We start from the raw sequence: 16,217 nt of genomic DNA, 5'->3' as shown, positions 1-16,217 counted from the left end.
AAGTGGCTGTTGGCTCCGCCCACTTTTTCTAACCTTAACACACAGACACTTAATGACCAAGTTTGTGAGCTTTCAGGTTCCTTGGCATCAATAATTACAATTTTCCCAAAGAAATGAAACAAATCTGATTGGCTGTTTGTGGCTCCTCCTCTTTTCTGAATGGAAACCCTGGTCACCCAATGACTGACTGTACCAGAGTTGAGGCCTTTATTAACAGTGTAAGAATGGCAACAATTTAAATATTCCCCTTGAAAATCAGTTTTTATTGGCTGTTGTAGGCTCCAACCACTTTCCTGAATATTATGAATATTATATCCAGTTACCCAATGACTACCTGTATGAAGTTTAAGAACCCTGCAATTAAAAGTGTAAGAATTGCAGCAGTTTACATGATTTTACCAGTGAAATAAATGAATTTTTGGCTCTGCCCACTTTTTGTAACGTTGACACACTGTCACTCGATGACCAAGTTTGTGAGCTTTTGGGTAACTGGCATCAAAAATGTGTGAATGGAAGCAGTTAGTCTAGAAAAGAAATCTGATTTGTGGTTCTGCCCCCTTTAGTAAATTTGAACCCTAGTCAACCAATGACCAACTGTACCAGGTTTGAGGCTTCTGGCCTTGAAAATTAATAGGTGAATTTTGATTTTGCTGTTGTAGGCTCCCCCCAATTTCCTTAAAATTAATCCCTGTTACCCAGTGACAAGTGTGCCAAGTTTGAAAACCCTGCGATTATCAGTCGAAGAATGGCTGCAGTTTATATTTTCCCATTGAAAATAAATTGCTGAAATTTGATTGGCGGTTTTATGCTCTGCCCACTTACCCGAAATGTTTTATCTCTGTTACCAAGTGACCAACTGTGCCAAGTTTGGGGACTCTAGCTTTTTTTGCTGTGAGAATGGCAGCCTTTTAAATTTTTTCTATTGACGTGAATGGATAAAATCTGATTGGCTGTTTGTGGTTCCACCCATGCGTGCAGGGGAGTGTGAGACCCCTACAACATATCTTCCCAGGTATTAAGGGATCTGTATACCAAGTTTAGTTGAAATCAATCATGTCAGGTCAGTGATCGCAGCACAAACATACACACTCAGTACACGCCCAGTACACGCACACACACACACACACACACACACACACACACACACACACGCACACGCACACGCACACGCACACACTTACACATACACACAGTACACACACACACTTACACACAGTACACACGCACACACACACACACACATACACACAGTACACACACACAGTACACACACACACACACGCACGCACGCACGCACGCACGCACGCACGCACACACACGCACACACGCACGCGTGACTTTGTACATCGGTAAATTGATTGCTCTTTCAGAAACTAGCATGATAAAAGATAACTGTAAATTGTGACTGCATGCTCTCTCTTTGTCTCTGCCTATTACTGATAACACACATTCATAAAACTGAAAAACATTAATGACAACAAGAAGAAGAACTAAAAATGTCATTATCCATTTTAATATGTAAAGGTAGAGTGACCAGATGTCCCGGATTGCCCGGGACACGTCCCGGATTCGGGGTCCGCTGTCCCAGGCTGCATGAGGTCCCGGGAAACGTCCCGCTTTTAGCAGCGGGACGTCCCGGCCTCGGGCCTCTGGCCACTCTATCCTTATGAACTGGCAGCGGCGTCTATAGATGCCGTGCCAGTTCATTGCCCGCAGCCCCGCTCCAGCCTCCTCTTCCGGTGTCTGTTCCGACACCGGCAGGCGAGCAGGGCTACGGCAAGATGGCTGCCGAAGCCCTGTGCTGGAGACTATTTGTCTCCAGTACAGGGCTTCGGGCGCCATCTTGCCGTAGCCCTGCTCTGCCAGGCTGTCAGCGCGGGAGACTTCAAGAGGAAAGTGGTCTCGGGAGCAGCGCGCCAGAGGCCGGAGACTTCTGCCAGGTGAGTAAATGCTTTCTTTTCCAGGTGAAATGTTTGCCCGCAGTGCGTTTCTTTTCCAGGTGAAAGGTTTGCCCGCATTGCGTTTCTTTTCCAGGTGAAATGTTTGCCTGCATTGCGTTTCTTTTTCAGGTGTAATGTTTGCCCGCATTGCGTTTCTTTTCCAGGTGAAATGTTTGCCCGCATTGCGTTTCTTTTCTGGTGAAATGTTTGCCCGCATTGCGTTAATTTTCTGGTGAAATGTTTGCCCGCATTGCGTTTCTTTTCTGGTGAAATGTTTGCCCGCATTGCGTTTCTTTTCTGGTGAAATGTTTGCCCGCATTGGGTTTCTTTTCTGGTGAAATGTTTGCCCGCATTGCGTTTCTTTTCTGGTGAAATGTTTGCCCGCATTGCGTTTCTTTTCTGGTGAAATGTTTGCCCGCATTGCGTTTCTTTTCTGGTGAAATGTTTGCCCGCATTGCGTTTCTTTTCTGGTGAAATGTTTGCCCGCATTGCGTTTCTTTTCTGGTGAAATGTTTGCCCGCATTGCGTTTCTTTTCTGGTGAAATGTTTGCCCGCATTGCGTTTCTTTTCTGGTGAAATGTTTGCCCGCATTGCGTTTCTTTTCTGGTGAAATGTTGGCCCGCATTGCGTTTCTTTTCTGGTGAAATGTTGGCCCGCATTGCGTTTCTTTTCTGGTGAAATGTTTGCCCGCATTGCGTTAATTTTCTGGTGAAATGTTTGCCTGCATTGAGGTAATTTTCTGGTGAAATGTTTGCCCGCATTGCATTTCTTTTCTGGTGAAATGTTTGCCCGCATTGCGTTTCTTTTCTGGTGAAATGTTTGCCCGCATTGTGTTTCTTTTCTGGTGAAATGTTTGCCCGCATTGCGTTAATTTTCTGGTGAAATGTTTGCCCGCATTGCGTTTCTTTTCTGGTGAAATGTTTGCCCGCATTGCGTTTCTTTTCTGGTGAAATGTTTGCCCGCATTGCATTAATTTTCTGGTGAAATGTTTGCCCGCATTGCGTTTCTTTTCTGGTGAAATGTTTGCCCGCATTGCGTTTCTTTTCTGGTGAAATGTTTGCCCGCATTGCGTTTCTTTTCTGGTGAAATGTTTGCCCGCATTGGGTTTCTTTTCTGGTGAAATGTTTGCCCGCATTGCGTTTCTTTTCTGGTGAAATGTTTGCCCGCATTGCGTTTCTTTTCTGGTGAAATGTTTGCCCGCATTGCGTTAATTTTCTGGTGAAATGTTTGCCCGCATTGAGTTAATTTTCTGGTGAAATGTTTGCCCGCATTGCGTTTCTTTTCTGGTGAAATGTTTGCCCGCATTGCGTTTCTTTTCTGGTGAAATGTTTGCCCGCATTGTGTTTCTTTTCTGGTGAAATGTTTGCCCGCATTGCGTTAATTTTCTGGTGAAATGTTTGCCCGCATTGCGTTTCTTTTCTGGTGAAATGTTTGCCCGCATTGCGTTTCTTTTCTGGTGAAATGTTTGCCCGCATTGCATTAATTTTCTGGTGAAATGTTTGCCCGCATTGCGTTTCTTTTCTGGTGAAATGTTTGCCCGCAATGCGTTTCTTTTCTGGTGAAATGTTTGCCCGCATTGCGTTTCTTTTCTGGTGAAATGTTTGCCTGCATTGCATTAATTTTCTGGTGAAATGTTTGCCCGCATTGCGTTAATTTTCTGGTGAAATGTTTGCCCGCATTGCATTTATTTTGTACTGACATGTTTGCCCGCATGGCGTTTATTTTGTACTGACATGTTGCCCGCATTGCGTTTATTTTGTGCTGACATGTTGCCCATTGCGTTTATTTTCTGGTGTCCGGGGTAACTGTTACTGCATTTATTATTTAATGGTCATAGGTGGGTATGTTTGCTGCTTTGTGGTTACGGTATACTATTAGCATCACACAGTTTCTGCACACCCATGATGCAAAGTCTCGTTTGTCCACATCATGGCGTAAACACTGCTTTCTTATGCCTCGCTGTTACATCATTACGTTAGCTCCGCCCATACAATGGCATGGCCACGCCCATTTTTCGCCTCTTAGCGCTGCGCGCGCCGCAGCCCCCTCCCCAGTCTTCGTCACTGCGCGCTCCTCAGTCCTCCCCACTTTACGCGCCCCCCCCCACGCCCCCCCTCACCATCCCAGGTTGGACCCACAAAAATCTGGTCACTCTAGTAAAGGACATCTGTCACACAAAACATGAAAACAAAATAAACAATGCTTTTAAATCCTTATTATTTTTGATTAGTGGTATTTTACCGTAAAAATCTGTCAGTTTTGCACCTTTTTAGGTTATGATCTACAGGCAGTCAGAAATCGACGTGTGATGGAGCCAGGGTAATACCAAGTACATAGGTAACTTCATCACAACTTACAAAGCCCACTTCATGGTTTCCAGTTCTACTAGTGCCTCTTGCTAATAAAACAGCCATCCACTTAATTTATGACAGCAATCTGCAGGTATTCCTCTCAGAAAGGACCCTGCAGATCCAATCAGGCAGTAAAGGACAGCAGCACAACCCTGATAGCCATCTGCACATGTGCCACATCTGTTTACAGCTGTAACAGCATAGCTACTTACAGATTCGCAGATGCTTGCTTTTCCTCCTTTAATCTTCCTGGCGGTAAGCCCGAGCTGAGCTCGGGCTATGCCGCCGGAAGGCACCGCTCAGGCCCCGCTGGGCTGATTTGCATAATTTTGTTTTGCTACACGCAGCTAGCACTTTGCTAGCTGCATGTGCAATCCGATCGCCGCCGCTACCCGCTGATCCGCCGCTATCCGTTGCGCCGCAGCCGCCCCCCCTTTAGACCCCGTGCACTGCCTGGCCAATCAGTGCCAGGCAGCACTGAGGGGTGGATCGGAGTCCCCTTTGACGTCTTGACGTCGAGGACGTCGGTGACCTCATCCCGCCCGTCGCCATGGCGATGGGGGAAGCCCTCCAGGAGATCCCATTCTTTGAACGGGATCTCCTGATTTCCAATCGCCGGAGGCGATCGGAGGGGCTGGGGGGATGCCGCTGAGCAGCGGCTATCATGTAGCGAGACCTTGTCTCGCTACATAAAAAAAAACGGCTGTGCTGCCCCCTCGAGGATTTTAATAAACCGCCAGGAGGGTTAAGAAGTTACAGATGTCAGGACACGCCTTGCTGGGGCAATGTGACATATGCACAGATGGCTGTCTGGGGTTATGTCACTGAAGAACTTGACTGTAACTGCAAGAGGTACAAGTAGAACTAGAAGCCAGGGATATACGAAGAGGGCAGGAAGGTTTAGAAAAACATAAATTGGTAGTACCCTGGCTCCACATGCGATTTGCATAGAATGCTTTCCTATAGTGGGAAAAATACATGAGGCGCATGCATTTTAGAAAATAAATGTTATCGTGTATTTTTCCCCATTAAAAGGGCAGGTTACTTTAGAAATGCACATGCATGACAAATGCAACCGCAAAAGCGCATAACCAAAAATTCAGTAATGCACGGTGGCATAGTGGTTAGTACTCTCATCTTGCAGCGCTGGGTCCCATGTTCGAACCCCAGCCAGGGCACTATCTGAGTTTGTATGTTCTCCCCGTGTCTGTGTGGGTTTCCTCCAGGCACTCCGGTGTCCTCCTACAACCCCAAAACATACAGCTAAGTTAATTGTCTTCCTCCCTAAATATGCTCTGGACATACATTACACGATACATAGATAGACATATGACTATGGTAGGGATTCGATTGTGAGACACAGTTTGGTGATAAGACAATGTACAGTGCTGCAGATGATGTTGGCGCTATATAAATTATAAATGATAATAATTACAAGTGTGCTCTCAACCTGAAGGTACCAGAAGAGTAAGAACATGTTTGCCCTTTTCCGTTTTGACTGAGGGTCCATTTGTCCATTTACACTTAATCAGTTGCTCTCAGTTATAACTGAAAGACAACAGATTTTCAAAGTACTCCCCATGTTTCTCTATGGCTCAGTTACCACTACACGTATTGTAACTGAAAGCTTTTTCACAATGCATTGCTATGGAGAAAAAAACATAACACATATTAATGCATACCAAAGTGTAAAAGGGCACTTGCAGGAGTGTTGATTTCTGTTTACCCAACAGTAATCATTTTGGTAACATTTTGGTTGAAACCTTTTATTTTGAGTTATTATTCTTATTTTTGTTTTTTAGCCAGTAGTATTGTATTGTGCTGGGATTAACTGAAAAAATATGCTGCTTTTTTATTTTCTACAGGATGAAAATTCAACCTCCTAGCAGGAATTCCCCTTACACTTTGCCCTAAAGTAAACCTGAGAATTTGAGATGAGTGTATTATTGTTATTGATTATATAGAGGTAATCTCTTTAGTGGCACTATACAGATATAATACAATCAAATATCATGAATAAGCAAGTTGGATAGCACACTTAGAAAAATGACTGAGAAAATATGATAAAGCAATACCAAGACACAATGGGATGGAAAGTGCTCCTAACAATAAGTTACAGTCTCGAGCTACTGTATATGCTATGGCTTTTGTAGTAGATGAGGAAAATGATTGATATCTCTTGATATTGATTGTTTCCCTGGTCTACCACCTTTTACCATTCAATATTAGATCAGATTTCAGAAGGAATCTTAACTAATATCGATCACGCCATCACCCCAAGGTATGCATCCGCTCAAGTCAGTATAATATTATGTGACCATTGATTGTGTACTGTGCCCACACGCGTCTTTTCTGCAATCAATTACAAAAAATAAAAAACTATCATTCATGGATCAAAAACAGTGTTGCTTGTAAATTTTCACCAAAGTTATTTTCCCATCGAAAATTCATAGCTTTCCTAGACCATATTGCAAAAATACAATGTTTTCTTTCCAGTGCGAAAATTTGCAAAAATGGGAAACTATTTTTAGCACAAAAAAATTCAAAAAATCACAAATTTATTACACAATGATTCTTGACAGCATTTTAGCTCAAAGGTCGAATTTTACATTATTTTTGCGAAAATTTATGCAAAAACACTATTGGCATTTTTGCTCATCACTGATAAAAAAGGCTCTAATTTTTTAAGTGAAATTTTATCTTGGTCTAAAAAATACAAACAATTGTCCCTAATTACTGCCGTAATATCGTGCTAATATAGTCAAAGTGACTATATTAGCACGATATTACGGCAGTAAGTAAACAGAAGAGATAAATGGGTATGTTGTATTTATGGTGGTAATTCATGTTTTTGATCTATTTTAAAATAAATCACATCTGTATTTTTAGGATCTAATTTCACCCAGGTTCACTAAATAAATGGTAACCCAAAATATACAAATGAGTCCAAAACAATATGGTTTTTTTTTCTAAAATGCCACCAAATGGGTTTCTTTAATGAGCCACAAATTGTGGCCTGGAGTTTTTGTCTTTCAGACAACCAGCAAAGGATATTTATAAAAGATACAACTGTTCCAACAAAACTTTATTATTATTATTATTTTTTTAAACCTACATACAGAACTGTTGTTGCTGCAGTGCAAATTGGTATAGTTACATATGACTGTTAGGCAGCGATGTTCAAATCTAATAGACAGCATCTGATGATGGTGTCTATATTGCAGACAGAAAATTATTATAACTATTTTTGGTGTATTTGAGGACATTTTCTCGCTTATAGCGGGTAACACCAACGCGTATCAACTACTGCCATTCAGCTGCATGAAATTGCACTTGTGGCTGGCAATTTTAAGGGGACCATGCACTAGGCCACCAACTAATCGACCATCGAATTCAATAATTATAATTGAATTGGATGAAAATTGCCAAGTGCATGCCCGACTGACAAAGCGACCAATTTCAGGACAAAAATTGGCTGCACAGTCGATCGCGCATGTTGGTAAATTTTGGGCCGAGGTTGGTTGGTCGGGTGCACGGCGGTATGGCGCATTGTATAAATGTGTGTAGTGCTTTTATACATTACCTGTCCGGTGTCAGCCTCCACGCAGTTTCCGTCCATCTCGCCAGGTTCCGCATACACTCCGGCGGCGCTCTGACGAAGGCACATAGTTGCTGATGTCAGACGCAATGCGCCGCTAGCTTGTATGCGCCTTACCCGGCGAGATGGACGGATGGACCCGGCGAGTTGCTTCAGGACAGCTTCAGTGAATACTGTTGTGGTACAGCGGTCAGGGTGCTTGCCCACCACACAATGAGACCCGGGTTCAAATCCCAGCCAATGTTAGTTGGCTGTTATGCTACAAATCCTTAAAGGGAACCTAAACGGTGAAGGATATGGATTTTTCCTTTTAAAATAATACCAGTTGCCTGAATCGCCTGCTGATCCTGTGTCTCTAATACTTTTAGCCACAGTCCCTGAACAAGCATGCAGATCAGGTGCTCTGACTGAAGTCAGACTGGATTAGCTGCATGCTTGTTTCAGGGTGTGATTCAGCCACAATTGCAGTCACAGCGATCAGCTGGACTGCCAGGCAACTGGTATTGTTTACAGGAAATATCCATATCACTCTCAGTTAAGGTTCCCTTTAAGCATCCTAATGTTTCTATTGCATTCAGCATAAATAGTAAATGCTAGGCCAGCTTTAGTTAGTACTGTTGTGGTACAGCGGTTAGGGTGACTTGCCCACCACACAGTGACATCTGGGTCTGATTCCCAGCCATTGTATGTAAACTGGTTTTTGAAATAGTATAATTCCCTGGCAGATGAGACCCTCCTCCCTTCGGTAGGAGGGAGGAGTGAATAGGTAGAAGGGGAGGTGGGAGGAGGGAAGCAGCTGTCCCTTAACTAATTAGTGTAGGCAGACAAGTGAGTCAAATGGTATAAGGACCTTGCTTGGAGGAGGGAGGGGGGCGGGCCTCCAGCAGTGAGAGCAGTGTGTTTGGCAATAATGTGACTGCTGACTGTGATGTAGAGGGTCAACGTTTTGCTCAATACAGCATTATGGGGCGAATCAAACTTCCGCAAAAGTTCGCCTGGTGCAGGCGAACGCGAACCCCCGAATAGTTCGCTACATCTCTAATTCATTGTACCAACACGGAGGTGAACGGTAGCTTCTAAGTTCTGCTTATCCATTGCAAGGCATGTCTTGATTAGAAACGCTAGAACAAGTACATTAGAAAACAAAGGAGGCCCCTGTGGTTTATTATGTATGTATCTAATGCTTGTATTTTCAAAGAGAAACTGTAACAACATATAGTAGAATGCAGTAAATTATTCTGGATACCTACTTTTAGGTTAAATAGCCTGGTTTCAGCAACACTTCCTGTAGCTATATATTGCTGTATATTGATATGTAGCCCCGCCCTCCCATTAAGGCTAGTCCTAGGCTGTTCATTATGCGTAATTCTCCTCCCCAGAGCATGCTGGGAGAACAGCAATATTCTTGAACTCTCAGTAATGAACATATTGCAAAGACCACTTGCCCTGTACTAAAGATGTTGCCGCCTGTGATAAGTTTCAAAAAGTAAATCAGGGGGAGGAAAGTTTTTACAATGGACGGACACAGACTAAATGATTTATAAATTAATATTGTAAAAAATAAAATTTCCAATTTTATTGATTAGGTTATTTTGGCTACAGTTCTTTTTTAATTACAGTTAGAGACAAGAATCATTATAGACTTGTTGGAAACAACTCCCATTTACCCTTACTTATGCAGTATTGTTCCTATTTGTCTTTTTCTGGGAATTGCTCCCTGTTAGGGTTACAGGCATGCTCGGCAGTCCGCTAGTTGTTTATTTGCATTCTTGCCCATGTGACAGGGCCCTGAGAGATTTGTCTTGTACAGGCATGAGTAAACATATTTTCAGCATGAAGAAAACAGAGTGTTAAAGTGGATTTGAGATTAACTTTTACTCATTGCATAATTGTGTTCCTTTCCTATTGTTTATAGGGCATTTCTCAAGCCAAATACTTTTTTGTTTTTGTTTTAATACTCTAATTCCTTATAAACTAAACAAGCCTCGCCCACAGTTTTTCAGAGAGCCTTGACATTTTCAGACAGCAGCAAGGGCTCATGGTAGCTCAGTCTGGGCAGGAGGAGGGGGTGGTATTACTAGTCAGAGATTTCAGAGGCAGCAGGGAGGAGGAGGGGGGATTAGGTTTGTTTCACAGGCTGAGTGCTGAAGATGCAGATAAGCTTGCTTGTGTGTAATGTTTACAAACAACATGGCTGCTGTCATTGTATCACAGGAAGAAATACTCATATTGTATTGAAGCTGTTTGAAGCTAGATTTGCTGTGTAAACTATCTAAACTTTAGATAAGATATATACACAAGTTACTTGTTATAGTTTTCATCTCGGATCCACTTTAAGGTGTGAGCTTAACTTACCTGAAACAACCCAGATAAACTACACAGTAACACAAAAGTAATGGTAATAAATCATTGTGAACAAAATAGTTTTTTGGTACACTCCTAAAACCCTGCATAAGCCAGGCAGAGGCGTAGGATGTAAACATCTGAATTATTTAAACAATATTTTATTAATAAACTTCTGAAAGGACATTGGAAAGGTCTCACATATCGCATCACAGTTTATAATACGGATAGAAAATTACACTCTATCAACAACATCATACCACAAGACTCAAAAGGACAGATACAGCAGTTGCCTGGCAAATTATTTAAAACAAACCTGATGAAAAGACAATTGTATAAACAGTATCTACTGTCTTAATTCTAAAGAGGACTTTTCTCGAACTTCATAGTCTTATTTTGTATATAAAGGTTAAACATGTAGATTTAAAACTTCTACTGTTTCAAGTGAATGATGATTTTTTTTTTTTTACACTTTTTGGCTCCCCTGCAGACAAATCTCAACTGAACTTTGTATTACGCCCCTTGAGACTATGTGAGTGTTATCCACCGTAGTACGTTTTATTTAAAAACTGTAATGGTTAAAAACTGAGAAATAATGATTTTTTTCATCTATTTCTTAATATTCCCCTTAAAGGAAAGGTTCAGGGAGGGTGGGTAAAAAATAAAAATCAATTTCCACTTACCTGGGGCTTCCTCCAGCCCGTGGCAGGCAGGAGGTGCCCTCGCCGCCGCTCCGCAGGCTCCCGGTGGTCTCCGGTGGCCGACCCGAACTGGCCAGGCCGGCTGCCAGGTCGGGCTCTTCTGCGCTCCAAGGCCCGGAACTTCTGCGTCCCACGCCGGCGCTCTGACGTCATCGGACGTCCTCCGGGCTCTACTGCGCAGGCGCAGAACTACTGCGCATGCGCAGTAGAGCCCGGAGGACGTCCGATGACGTCAGCGCGCCGGCGTGGGACGCAGAAGTTCTGGGCCTTGGAGCGCAGAAGAGCCCGACCTGGCAGCCGGCCTGGCCAGGTCGGGTCGGCCACCGGAGACCACCGGGAGCCTGCGGAGCGGCGGCGAGGGCACCTTCTGCCTGCCACGGGCTGGAGGAAGCCCCAGGTAAGTGGAAATTGATTTTTATTTTTTATCCACCCTCCCTGAACCTTCCCTTTAAATTGCTTATAGAATAAATTCATTCTTACCAAAATCTATCACCCAAAGAAAGCTTAATTAGTGGTGAGAAAACAAGATACAGATCATTTTAGTGTGATAAGTAATGAGAAAGATATAGGCGAATGAATGGGAGAAACACTGAAATGTGAAAATTGCTCTGGCCCATAAGGGGAACACCACCTGTAGTGGTCAAATGGTTAAGGCTTGACAATTGTTTTATCAGCATAAAACATAACTTTTATTACAATATAATTTACAGACACAAGGACATTTTACAAATATAAAAACAATAGATACATCAGATCATATGAGTTATATATGTCACAACAATCAGCCGCCTGCCCAATGCATGGTTCATGGCCCAAAATGGCCACTTTCTCAGAGACTAAAAAAATTGCAATAGAAAATCTGTGACGTTAAAAATAATATAAAATAGTGCAACACATGTTAATTGAGATATGAGACCTAATCATTTTATTGTGTTGTGCACTGCATATAATTTTGATTCTGTTTTATGCTGTCTGACAATATTTTCCCATTGATTCTTTCATTTGGAGTCTTTTAAATGCTTTGGCTCTGTATTGAAATGTCCACCAAATGAATAAATAATACAAAAAAAATCAGCAAATAAAAAAAAGATTACATGTTCAAAAGCACAGTCAAATTTTGATTCAGTTCATTACTTCACACAAACCATACCTCGCTTAATATCGTCCCCCACAATGCTTTTGTGTTGCCAGGGCTATATTTAAGCCAAGGCCGCACAGGCCATGGCCTAGGGCACCAAAGGATCAAGGGCGGGTGGGCAGCAGGCTATACTAGGGGGGAGGGAAGGGTCACCTGGCTACCTATACTGGAGGGAGGGGGGTCTTCAGGCTATCTATACACAACGGGGGAAGTGTCATCTGGCTTCTTATAATAGAGGAAAGGGGGGAGGGGTCATAAGGATACCTATACTAGAGGAAAGTCATCTGGGTACGTATAGTACAGGGAAGGGTCAATGGGCTACCTATACTGGAGGGAGGCGGCTGCTGACTGTGGTCTTGGGTGGTAAAGAGTACAAATCTGGCCCTGTGTGTTGTGACTGGTTTGCATCTGAATAACCACAAGCTGTTAATGTGCGGACGTGCAGTATTTACCAAATTCCTAGTGATCCACTTTAATACAGCAAATATTAACAACTGCAGCCCACATTGTAACCTCGGCCACATATTTCAATATTCATAGTCATATTTCAACATTAGTCTACGTGCCTAAGCCAGGAATATGATTTGAGAAAAGATTAGCTGATGAAACAAAACTTTGGTCAGCATTGCATATAATTAAATGAAGTGGACCATAGGAAATTCATTCATCTGTATTTATCTTGGATCTCATATAATTAAAATGAATTAAAGACCAAGCTACAAATTGCAGTCCCCAGAAATTACCACCAATGAAATTTTCATCAGCTAAGGGAAAAAAATGTAACGTGGGCCCCAGTAAAATGTGAAATCTTCCATTAGTTTCTGATAAGCAAAGAAGGAAACTAATGGGAAATAAGGTTTGCACTTTAATCCCTGCAGGGCACATTGATGGTGATGAGGAGGACCAGATAGGAATACACTAAACTGAATCAGGCTGCTTGAGTAAGAGAATTAATTGCCTAAATGCACAGACTGACTGCCCAGCTAGTGGTACCGATTGTTCCTGAGGTCTCTGAGCAAAAGTATTTAACATGTATTTTCTGTTGTTTTGTAAAACCTTTATGCTATGATGTCTGCATGGGCAGAGAATAGGAAAGGGTGAGACTTAGGGACTCCAATGTTTTTTCATAGTAATGAGCTATATTGAGCTACTTTGATGAAAATGCTATGTTTTTAATACATATGCAGGGCTAATATTGTTGTTTTTGCTAACATCCAGTGGTGCTCATCTGAGCTAGGATATCCGAGACACTCGGATATCCTAGCTCTTTTTTCACTATTCGAGCTCGAATACCGAGCTCGAATAGTATTAGCTATCCGGGCTGTGCTATCCGAGTGCACTCGGATAGCTATCAGCTATCCAGAGATATCCTAGCTATCCGAGCTCGGATAGCGTCACCAGCTAGGATAGCGTCACGTCTGAAGTCACCTCGAGTCCTCACAAGCGAATCAGAGGGCTCCCAGCCCTCTGACTGCAGCCAACCACAGAGGGAGAGCCTGGCCAAGCCCCCTCTATAAATAGCGGACGCCATCTTGCCTCACTCGTCCTGCTTGCGACTTACTGACTAACTGTACTGAGAGACTGCTCAAGTGCTTTTTGTCTGTGTGCAAGTGCATTTATATTGTTCTAAACCAAGCTGTAACGATCTTAAACGTTACCTCTGTGGTGGAAAGCAGCGCAGCTGCTTTCACACCTGATGTCACCTTTCTGGCCAAGCCATCCCGGGTGTCGCTTCCCGACTCAGCTGGGACAGGGATTTCTGTTGCAGCAGCTTGGGTCCACACGCCTGCACATGGAGCAAAAGGACCTTTACATAGAGCTATAGGACCTTTATGGGCAGAGGAGACAGATCAGCTGACTTGGTGGTCAGCTGACTTCCACCTGTCAATCTTCCTTGCAGGTTGGTTCAGCCCCTCGGGCGGGGCTGCTTGAATCTGCTGTCAGTATTTAAACCTGGACTTGTCACTCTGTCTTTGTCTGTCGTTGTGTACACTTGTGTCAGTACTCAGACCATAGTTAGATCCCAAAGTGTGCTAGAACCGGCCGGAGCCGGGGATCCACACTTAGGCAGATTCTGTTGATAGTTTAAAGTACTTATTGCTTTATATCTGCGAGCACCCAGATCCGTTAGTCAGATCCGTTAGTGTGCCGGGACCAGCTGGAGCTGTAATCCTACACTAAGCTAGATTCTGTTGATAGCTTAAAGTACTAGTTTGATTGTGATTATCTGTTATGACTTCTTGCCTGCCTTTGACTACTCTTCTGAACTTTGATCTTGTACCTCGTTATTTCTGATACTCCGTTGCCGAATCCCGGCTCGCTCCTAGACTCTGTTTCTGCCTCCTGATTCTGTACCCCGATATATCTGATACCCCGTTGCCGAACCCTGCCTGTACTGTGACCCCGCCTCTGCCTACTGATATTGTACTTATCTGTCTGTGTGTTTACGACTTGGCTTGCCCGACCTCGAGAACCGACCTCACGATTGGAGGCGGTTCCTTGTCCCGTTAGTGACACTTGCGCCTGAGTGTCACTTTCGGACTTTCCTTCCCACTGTCAGTCTGACTCCTCCCGTTTTGGAGAGCTCAGACCTGTGGAAGGAATCTGTGCAGTACTCCTTGCTGCCCTGTACCTGCTCTTGAGGTGCAGCCCTCAAAACATTACAGTTGCACCAGACACTCGTTACTCAGGTGACCAGAGGTTAGCTTATATATCTGATTATCGGTGAGACTGCAGATCACCAATAATCGGGTATATTCTGCATTCTCGGTGATACTGCAGTCCACCGGTAATCGGACCCTCTCTGTGTTACACCGATCGTTAAAGAACACCAGACCTGTTAGTGACACCCTCTCTCTGGTGTCACTCACGTTCTGTCCTTCCCTCTCCCTGTCTGACTCCTCCCCGTGGAGAATCCAGACTACGGAAGGAACTTGTTGCTGAGACTGCAGTAAGGTCTGAATCACCTGCTCCACAGATGACCATTAGAGCCGTGTCATTTGTATCTCTGAGACTGCAGTAAGGTCTGAATCACCTGCTCCACAGATGACCATTAGAGCCGTGTCATTTGTATCTCTGAGACTGCAGTAAGGTCTGAATCACCTGCTCCACAGATGACCATTAGAGCTGTGTCTTTTGTATCTCTGAGACTGCAGTAAGGTCTCAATCACCTGCTCCTCAGGTGACCGTTAGAACCGTATTTATCTGTCTGTGTCTTCCAGCCCCACTGGGGGCCCTGTGTCTGGTCTGTTCTGTTGGTGTCCTGAGTGTTCCTTGCCAACTCCTGTGGTAAGGTCCTGTAAAACCATTATTCCGCAGATCACCAACGCTCAGTCATCTGAGTAGTGGCGTTAATCGTCACACAAGCGTTTTTACACTCCAACACTTGATATTCAACTGTATTGCTTTGTATTGTAGATAGAGTGTATTTTAGGCAGTTTAATTTGTGTGATTAGGGACTAGGGAGGGAGACTGTCACTGCTGCAGCTGCCTGCTGCAGCTGCAGCCAGCAGCTAGGCCCTGTGCCTAGGCAAGGCAGCCTGCCCTGCTCTGTGCTCTGTGCTCTAGTCTCTAGTTACCTGTGCTCTCACCTGTCCTACTCTACTGTACTACTACTTCTGTGTTAGATAGATTTGTACTATTTTGTAGTTAGCAAGGCCCAGCTTAACTGCTATACCTGTCCTGTATCTGCTCTCTGTAATCTAGTCACACCTATTCTATTATTTAGCTAGATTCTTCTATTGTTTAGTTAGTAGTACTGTAGTGTACTCTAGTCTGTGTATAGGGACCGTCCGTCACCGCGTTACCTAGGGTCTTTGTGTGCGCAGTGCTTGTCTGCACCCTCTCGTTAGTGCTACACCCGTCCTATTTCTTTATATTACTTCTATTGTGTATTCGCTGACTTGTACTGTAGTCTGGGCCTATTATGTCTCGCTGCCTGCCCTCCTGCCTGCTGCCAGTCTGCCACACACTCAACCTCCTCACGCTGCCTGCTGTTGTATTTCCATGTGCTGTCTGTGTCTCCACTGCCAAGGAACACATTACAAGGTGCTGCTGCCCATGTGCCACCAGCTATTACGCTCAAAAATAGCTGCCTGCCCTGCATTATTTATTTTGGGAAAAAAAAATTAAATTATTTTAGAGGTG

General features: G+C 43.7%; 1 protein-coding gene across 4 annotated transcripts in view; it reads left to right on the top strand.

Moving 5' to 3' along the window:
* The window catches only part of GRIN2D (glutamate ionotropic receptor NMDA type subunit 2D), a 982,184-nt gene that overhangs the window by 568,044 nt on the left and 397,923 nt on the right, over window positions 1–16,217 (top strand). The gene's annotated exons all lie outside the window — the stretch shown is intronic.

The sequence above is a fragment of the Hyperolius riggenbachi genome, chromosome 6 (genome assembly GCF_040937935.1).
Source record: "Hyperolius riggenbachi isolate aHypRig1 chromosome 6, aHypRig1.pri, whole genome shotgun sequence".
Taxonomy (NCBI): Eukaryota; Metazoa; Chordata; class Amphibia; order Anura; family Hyperoliidae; genus Hyperolius; species Hyperolius riggenbachi.
The sequence above is the reverse complement of the archived record's forward strand: the minus strand, read 5'-3'. Positions and strand labels throughout refer to the sequence as shown.